The 7,500-nt window shown below is 41.1% G+C and overlaps 1 protein-coding gene across 4 annotated transcripts in view; it reads left to right on the plus strand.

The window, feature by feature from the left end:
* The window catches only part of LOC143292558 (advillin-like), a 109,238-nt gene that overhangs the window by 22,666 nt on the left and 79,072 nt on the right, over positions 1-7,500 (plus strand). The gene's annotated exons all lie outside the window — the stretch shown is intronic.

Here is a 7,500-nt window from a genome sequence, read left to right on the forward strand (position 1 = left end):
ATTACTAAACGCCAAGTCTTACACCAGCCCTCTGTCCAAAATGAACCAACACTGCCTTAATTAAGTAAACCAACAAAATGACCCGATTGCCTGTAATAAAAACAGAGGGATGAAACCAACGTGTTTTATCACCAGCCGTTTCCGTGCGAACTGGAATGAAAAAAAAAAGTGTGTGTATATGTGTGTGTGTGTGTGTGTGTGTGTGTGTGTGTGTGTGTGTGTGCGTGTGTGTGTGTGTGTGTGTGTGTGTGTGTGTGTTTGCGCGTGCGTGCGTGTGTGCATGCGTTCGCGAGCGTGTGTGTGCATGTGAGTGTGTGTGCGTGTGTGTGCGTGCGTGCGTGTGTGTGTTTGCGCATGTGTGTGTGCGTGCGTGCGCGAGCGTGTGTGTGTGTGTGTGTGCGCGCGCGTGTGTGTGCATGTGAGTGTGTGTGCGTGTGAGTGTGTGTGCGTGTGTGTGTTTGTGCGTGCTTGCATCTGTTGCGTGCGTGTGTGTGTTTGTGTTGGTGCGTGCGTGCGTGTGTCTTGGGAGGGAGGGGACTGGTGTATAGACTCGCACGACATGCGGAATGAAGGCAAGCGAGGTGGCGGATATTTCTTGCACTTGTGATAACAATTAGTATAGCGTGTTGTTAATCAAGATCAAAAGAGGACGAACAATTTCAATCGATATCTGTGACCTTCCCCCTCGACGTGAGTCGTAAGTCGCATGCTAAAGAGGAAAATGATCGAGCTAAGGATTGAACTGATATTCAAAAGTCAGGCGTTTAAGCTCAATCAAGAAAAAAGAAATGTTTACTGATTTCTGCTTTAAAAAATGTTCCTGGTAAATGTTGTTAATTAATTGAGGGAGTACCATCTTTAACAGACTGTTGACCAGAGTCACAGATTTCAATGATATTTCTTTCTTCCTTAAAACAACATGATACTGGTGATTAAAAATGACTTGTGATACTGGTAGAAATATGATACATGATAATGACACATGATACAGCGATAAAATAAAATGCGTTACAGGGACTAAAAATGTCATGTCATATTGTGAGCAAAGTAACACACAATACAGAGTGGGCAAAATGACATTACACAGAGGGTTAAGTGACACAGAAGGTTAGATTAGTTTTGGTACCGGAGGTAAAAGGACATAATATATGATACTGTGGTCAAATTACATATAATGCAAAGGGGCAAGAAGACAAATCTACAGAGGAGTAGAATGACATGCTACAGAGATGTAAAATGACGTGATGCTGGGAGTAAAGTGACATACGATACAAAGAGGGGATCAATAATATGAGACAGGAGGTAAAATAACGCGATACAGGGGGGTATGATGACGTTTGATACGTGGCTATGGGAGGGGGTAAATTGACAAATGGCATAGGGGTAAAATGACATGATTCATGGGGTAAGATGACATGATTCATGGGGTAAGATGACATGATTCATGGGGTAAGATGACATGATACTGGGGTAAGATGACATGATTCATGGGGTAAGATGACATGATTCATGGGGTAAGATGACATGATTCATGGGGTAAGATGACATGATTCATGGGGTAAGATGACATGATTCATGGGGTAAGATGACATGATTCATGGGGTAAGATGACATGATTCATGGGGTAAGATGACATGATACTGGGGTAAGATGACATGATTCATGGGGTAAGATGACATGATTCATGGGGTAAGATGACATGATTCATGGGATAAGATAACATGATACTGGGGTAAAAATAACACACTATTCAGAGGGTAAAATCCCATCTGATGCAGATAATAAAAAAAATGACATGATACAAGAGTTAAACGCCATCTGATACAGTAGATATAATTACCCTGGAAATTTGTCAGGCGTGACGGTCTCATCAACGCCGTGGAAGTTGTTACCGAGCAGTTCAAGTTGCTTTGCTGACCCAGGACCATTACATTACAGTTAACCCCAGCCTGAAACAGTGACAGGTCCGAAATGGTGTGATCCCACAACCCGCACGTAGTGTGCCCTCACTGGCCTGTGTGCCTCAATTAAAGGTCATCGCATACGGGACGCCGAGTTGTCGGGTTTCGATCCAAGACTCCGCTGCAAGTTACAGTTTTTTCTGGGTTAAATCATTGGACTATCGCCAGAATTCCGAAAAAAAATCTTAGCTGGTTAGGCTTAAATAAAAACAACCTAAAGAATCACTGTTTTGAAATTTTCAAGGTTTCTCTGTCTGTCTGTCTGTGTTTCTGTCTCCCTCTCTCTGTCTCTCTTGCCGTGCATTTAGACTTTGTGTGTTGTTTTTAAATACAAGATGACTTCCTTCAGAAAGTTGGCTTTTCTTTTCATTTCAAAACAAAACACACCCACTCATTGGATCAGCTTAGGGCTTAATTAAAAAGTTAAAATTAATGTGCGTGAAAAAAAAAATCAGTATGCCTATCAGTTCCCGAATACCTGCCAGTATTTAAAGTTCTTATTGTGTCACTGTTGAAAGTTCCAATCTTCACAACTGACGTTGCTGTCTAAGGCAGGCCTTAGAACTGTCACTACAAGATGTCGCTAACACCGGCTGAAGACATTTTTGCTGATCGATAATTTCTCACGCCTGTACGCCCCGTAGACCACACAGATGCTCAGGGAGCATAAATATGCTCACACATAGATACACATTAAGGTTCATTCTGCACAGTTTTTTTTTTATATACTTAGATCAATTCAGACATCAGTTGGTTTTTTTCCCCCACGCTGTTGACTGCTGCAGCTTTTCCATCACGTGTTGCTGTTCTTGGAGACGTTCCCTGGTGTGCACGTGTGTTCGTTCTTTAGTTTAGCGTCTTTTCACTATCAGTGATATTAGACGATTAAAAAACAGCAAAAAAAAAGCAAAAACAAAAAAAAACCCACCAAAAAACAGACAAACAAAAAAACCCAAACAACCCCCCCCAAAAAAAACACACAAAAAAACAAACAAACAAAAAAACCAACAAAAAACCCCAGGGGATTGGGGGTGGGGGAGCCGGGGGGTGGGGTGGGGGGGGAGGGAAGAGGAAAACAGAAAAGGTAGAAATCTACCAAAAAGTGCATACCTAACATGCAATAACATTTAACAGTAACAATTCAATAATGATATAATAATAATCAGAAACCATTAACGCAATTCTGAAGTACATTAAAGGAATGTAGAAATAGGGCCGGCTATGAACTCATGCCTGTAAAAGTTCGACCATAAGAACCTCGTCAGAAATAACTTTCGAAAAATCATCTGCAGAGTAGTTGTTCTCTTTGAAATACTTGGGCAAGAAGGTACGTAACTGCTGACAGTGAAATAAACAATGATGTAAGCTGAACTGCTTACCACAGATGCATGTAACATTTTTTACTATACTTTGTCTTCAGCGCATCAAGTTTTATACGGAAGAAAGTAGAGGTTATAAATCTTGCATAGCAAGCTGATGGATTCGGTATCTTTTCTTTAATAATATTCTTGGGGAATAATATCCCTTTATGACATTATGTGTAGTGTAGTGTAGTGTAGTGCAGCGTAGTGTAGTACTTTTTTTGTCACAATAAATGTCTGTGGGTCAAATTCTGGCTTCATTCCCATGGGAAAGCCCATCGCTACAATGCAGCGTTACCCTTATTTTTTGTCTGCTTGTGTATTCCGTTTTGCTTCACTGTTTTATTCTCTCTCCCTGTGTGTGTGTGTGTGTGTGTGTGTGTGTGTGTGTGTGTGTGTGTGTGTGTGTGTGTGTGTGTGTGTGTGTGTGTGTGTGTGTGTGATTAACATCAGCTTAGCATTTAAGCATTTTATGTCTTTGTGTGTATGTTTGTATAGAATGACTGTGTTTCTCGTACATCGTTTATGTGTTTTACACCACAAATTAATTAATTTCTTCTTTTTTTTAAATCATAAAGTATTCTGTATTTATCTGTATTCTGTTCACTGCCCATCTTCCTAGTTGAGTTATTTCGTTGTGACCACCACCAGTTACGTGTCACGGTGGACTGGTCGTCATAACGGTTCAGACATTGCGGTAATGCTGAAACAGAATTAAATGCTTTTATCCTGACACTGCTAGGGCTTAGGACTTCTGTCGATGTCAATGGTTCCTTACTCCAGTGGTAACAGGGGCCTTGGCTAGATCGGTTAGGCGTGTGTGTGTATTCATTTATACTTAGTTGTTTTTATCTATTTATTTGTATCAACATTATCATCATTCTTTTTTTTTTTCTCGTGTATTTTATCTGATTTCATTTTTATCTAGTGATCGGGGTTTTGTCAATTTTCAATTTATTTATTATCTCTATCAATCGATTAATCAATTAATCTGTTTATTGATTTGTTTGTAAATCTATTCATTTATTTATTCATTTGTATATATATATTTTTTTTTAAAATTAATTTTTATTTCATTTTATTTTCCATCAAAGCATGACCAAGCGCGTTGGGTTACGCTGCTGGTCAGACATCAGCTTTGCTTGCAGATGGACGCATTTGTCCGAACGTAGTGATGCCTCCTTGAGCCACAGAACTGAACTGAACCGACCCGAACCGAGCTGTGTTGATTCAGTCCGTCGTTTAGTGTTTTGTCACCAGCCATGCACAGTCGGTGTCTGTGATCACAGGGGCAGACCGCGAGGCCCGTTATCAGAAACAGGCAGTGACAGCTGCTGTACGGCTGCGACAGCCAGGCGACAGCTGCTTCTGACACCGGATAGGATTACAGTGTATATACTACACAGTGTCAGTGTGATAAACACACAACTTTGCATACCCTTACACAGGGACAGGGTGGAGGGATGGCACGCACTATCATACGACTGTTTCTTGATAAACGTGTACAAAAATCAATTACTCATGTCAAAAATGTACTTTACTTACCTTGTGGATTAAAACGCTTGTGCAAAAAGGTACAAAAATCATTTATTTTGCCCGAAACCACACTTTTTCTCTGATATAAAAACAACAACAACAAAAAGCAACAACATGTAAACATTTACCGAATCAGTTATTCTTTACAAAAACAAACAAACAAAAAAACAACAACAACAACACAACAACAACACAATGTACACTCTCCCCACCCGCCACCGATACGCAAAGAAACCCTGCACAAATATACAAAATAGTTACTTTGACCGAAATCGTATATTTATTTCTCTGTTTTTGCTGGGATAGTCCAAAAGTCGTTTCACGTCAAAGTGTCCTCCACACCTTGCTCTTTCTTACCCTGAGAGACAGAGGGTGGGGAATGGGTGGAAGGGGATGCTGCTCTGCCCTTGCGAGTGGTTTTTGGGGGATGGAGAAGCCGCCCCTGGGCTCTCTGTACCGTCAGACCGCCGCTCCAATATGCTTCAGTCGTTGATCGAAATCGGCTTTTTTTTTTTTTTTTTTTTTTTTTTTTTTTTTGCGCCTAGAGTTGACTTCATCAAGATTTTGCGCCTTATAAATATTATCATTATTAGTAGTAGTATTTTTTTATGTATTTATCTATTATTTATTTATTTACTTTATTTATTCATGTATTTATAATTATTTATTTATTTTTAGTTTTAGTTTTGGTTATTTTATTTTATTTTTATTTTCATTTATTTATTTGGGGTTTTTTTTGTTTTGTTTTTTCTCAAGGCCTGACTAAACGCGTTGGGTAACACTGCTGGTCAGCCATCTGCTTGGCAGATGTGGTGTAGCGTATATGGATTTGATCGAACGCAGTGACGCCTCCTTGAGCTACTGATACTGATACTGATATCTGCAACATTGACAACAACACAAAACTACGTTTCTTGTTTGTTTGATTTTTCGATGATTATGGGTGGGGTGGGGAGGGGAGGTAAGGGGAAGGAAAGACACCCGTATTTAACCCCAAACAGCAGACTAACTGATAGAAAAGTTCATCTCTGAAATCCATCATCGTCCTCGCTGGTGAGCAGACTTGTTAAAAGTCTGTACAATAATGTCTGGTCCCTTCTATGATAGAATGGATAAAAAGAAAGTCGAATATAAACCAATCCATGTTTTTTTTTTCCTGCTGACTGGTAGAATCCCACAGATGCTGTTCACAAACGGGAGTCCACATTGACTTCTTACCTCCGCCGAGTGATGGTTCCAAACATAAGTATAGCTTTAACACACTCAGCACGGCCAGTCCTCTCTTCTCCTCTACACAGACCCCTCGGATGTCCAGTGGGTGTCTGAATGACCCAAGCTTTAGCTTCCGTCGTCAGAATTGTGGTATTCTTTGTCAACATTCACCTCTTCAGTGTAAGAGCCTACAGCTTGCAATATTTTGATGATGGTAATTGGGGTGAAACGCTGTTAACGTCGTCTCTTTCGCCGTTCGTATGGAGAAAGTTAAATCATACGACGACGAAATAATATTTCAATATTTAATATATTATATTAAAAGATACATCATGTATTTGCATTCAGAACGTGATATCGACAGCATGGGTTTTTTGTTGTTGTTTTTTTTTTAACAAACAAGATACATTTTTAACCTTGAGATCCGTTGTCGGGTTGTTAAATCGTTTTGAACGACAACTCATTTCTGTCAAAATTTGCCTTCTGAAAGAAACTTTGCATGACCCAAATCAACCCTCACCATCTCTTGCCTTTTTTCCTCAATACTTTTATTGATGCTACTTTTATGAGGACACTGAACCATCCTACTCTCTTTGGGGGATAAAAGAAGAAAAGAAAAGAAAGAAAAAGAAAAAGAAGGCATCTCCCTGGTAAGTAAGATGTAAGGCGCTCTGCGCAAACTTGTATAGCTTGTGGTAGGTAGAGTCCAAAAGCTGCTTTGTGATATTCCATTCTATTCTTTCTGTCCATACTCTCATTCTAAGAGGCGGCCGTGCGTGGCCTTATGGATTTCGCGTTGGACTTCTGATCCAATGTTCACCAGTGATCAGGGTTCCATGCTCCGTTTCGGCATGGTGTTGTGTGCTTTGTGGGGGCACTTTTTCTTTCTTTTTTTTTTTTATACCGATTTTCCTCGCTCCGCCTAAGTGTAAACGGGCACCTGACATCGGTAGGGGAAGGGTTAAAACAGTGGGAGAGAGGATTGCGCCCTGCCGTCCTGTGGATATGAATTTTCTGCCCCGATGTCCGGAATAGGCTATGGGGCCTTTGATCCTTATTCTTCTTCTTCTTCTGCGTTCGATGTTTTGGCTGCGTCAGACGATCACCCCTGTCGCCACGATGTAACCCACGGTCTTCTCCAGGTCGTGGCGGTCTCCCCAAAGCTGCGCCTGTAGCTCTGTGCCCCCTGGCCAGGTTTGACGCCGTAGAGCTTCATGGGTTGGGCAGTGTTGGAGGATGTGTTCAGGGGTCTGGGGTCCAGTGCCACATGGACACTCATCAGTGTGGGCGATTTTCATACGGTGATCCTTATTCTACCCACCAGCACGGTTGACTCCCACTTTCTGTTCTACGCTGACCCGTTCTGCCTGCTGGAAGAATGGCGACTTTAAACATCGCCTGCATCAGTCTGTCAGCTTTGTACAGGAAGA

This window comes from Babylonia areolata, chromosome 18 (genome assembly GCF_041734735.1).
Source record: "Babylonia areolata isolate BAREFJ2019XMU chromosome 18, ASM4173473v1, whole genome shotgun sequence".
NCBI classification, from domain to species: domain Eukaryota; kingdom Metazoa; phylum Mollusca; class Gastropoda; order Neogastropoda; family Buccinidae; genus Babylonia; species Babylonia areolata.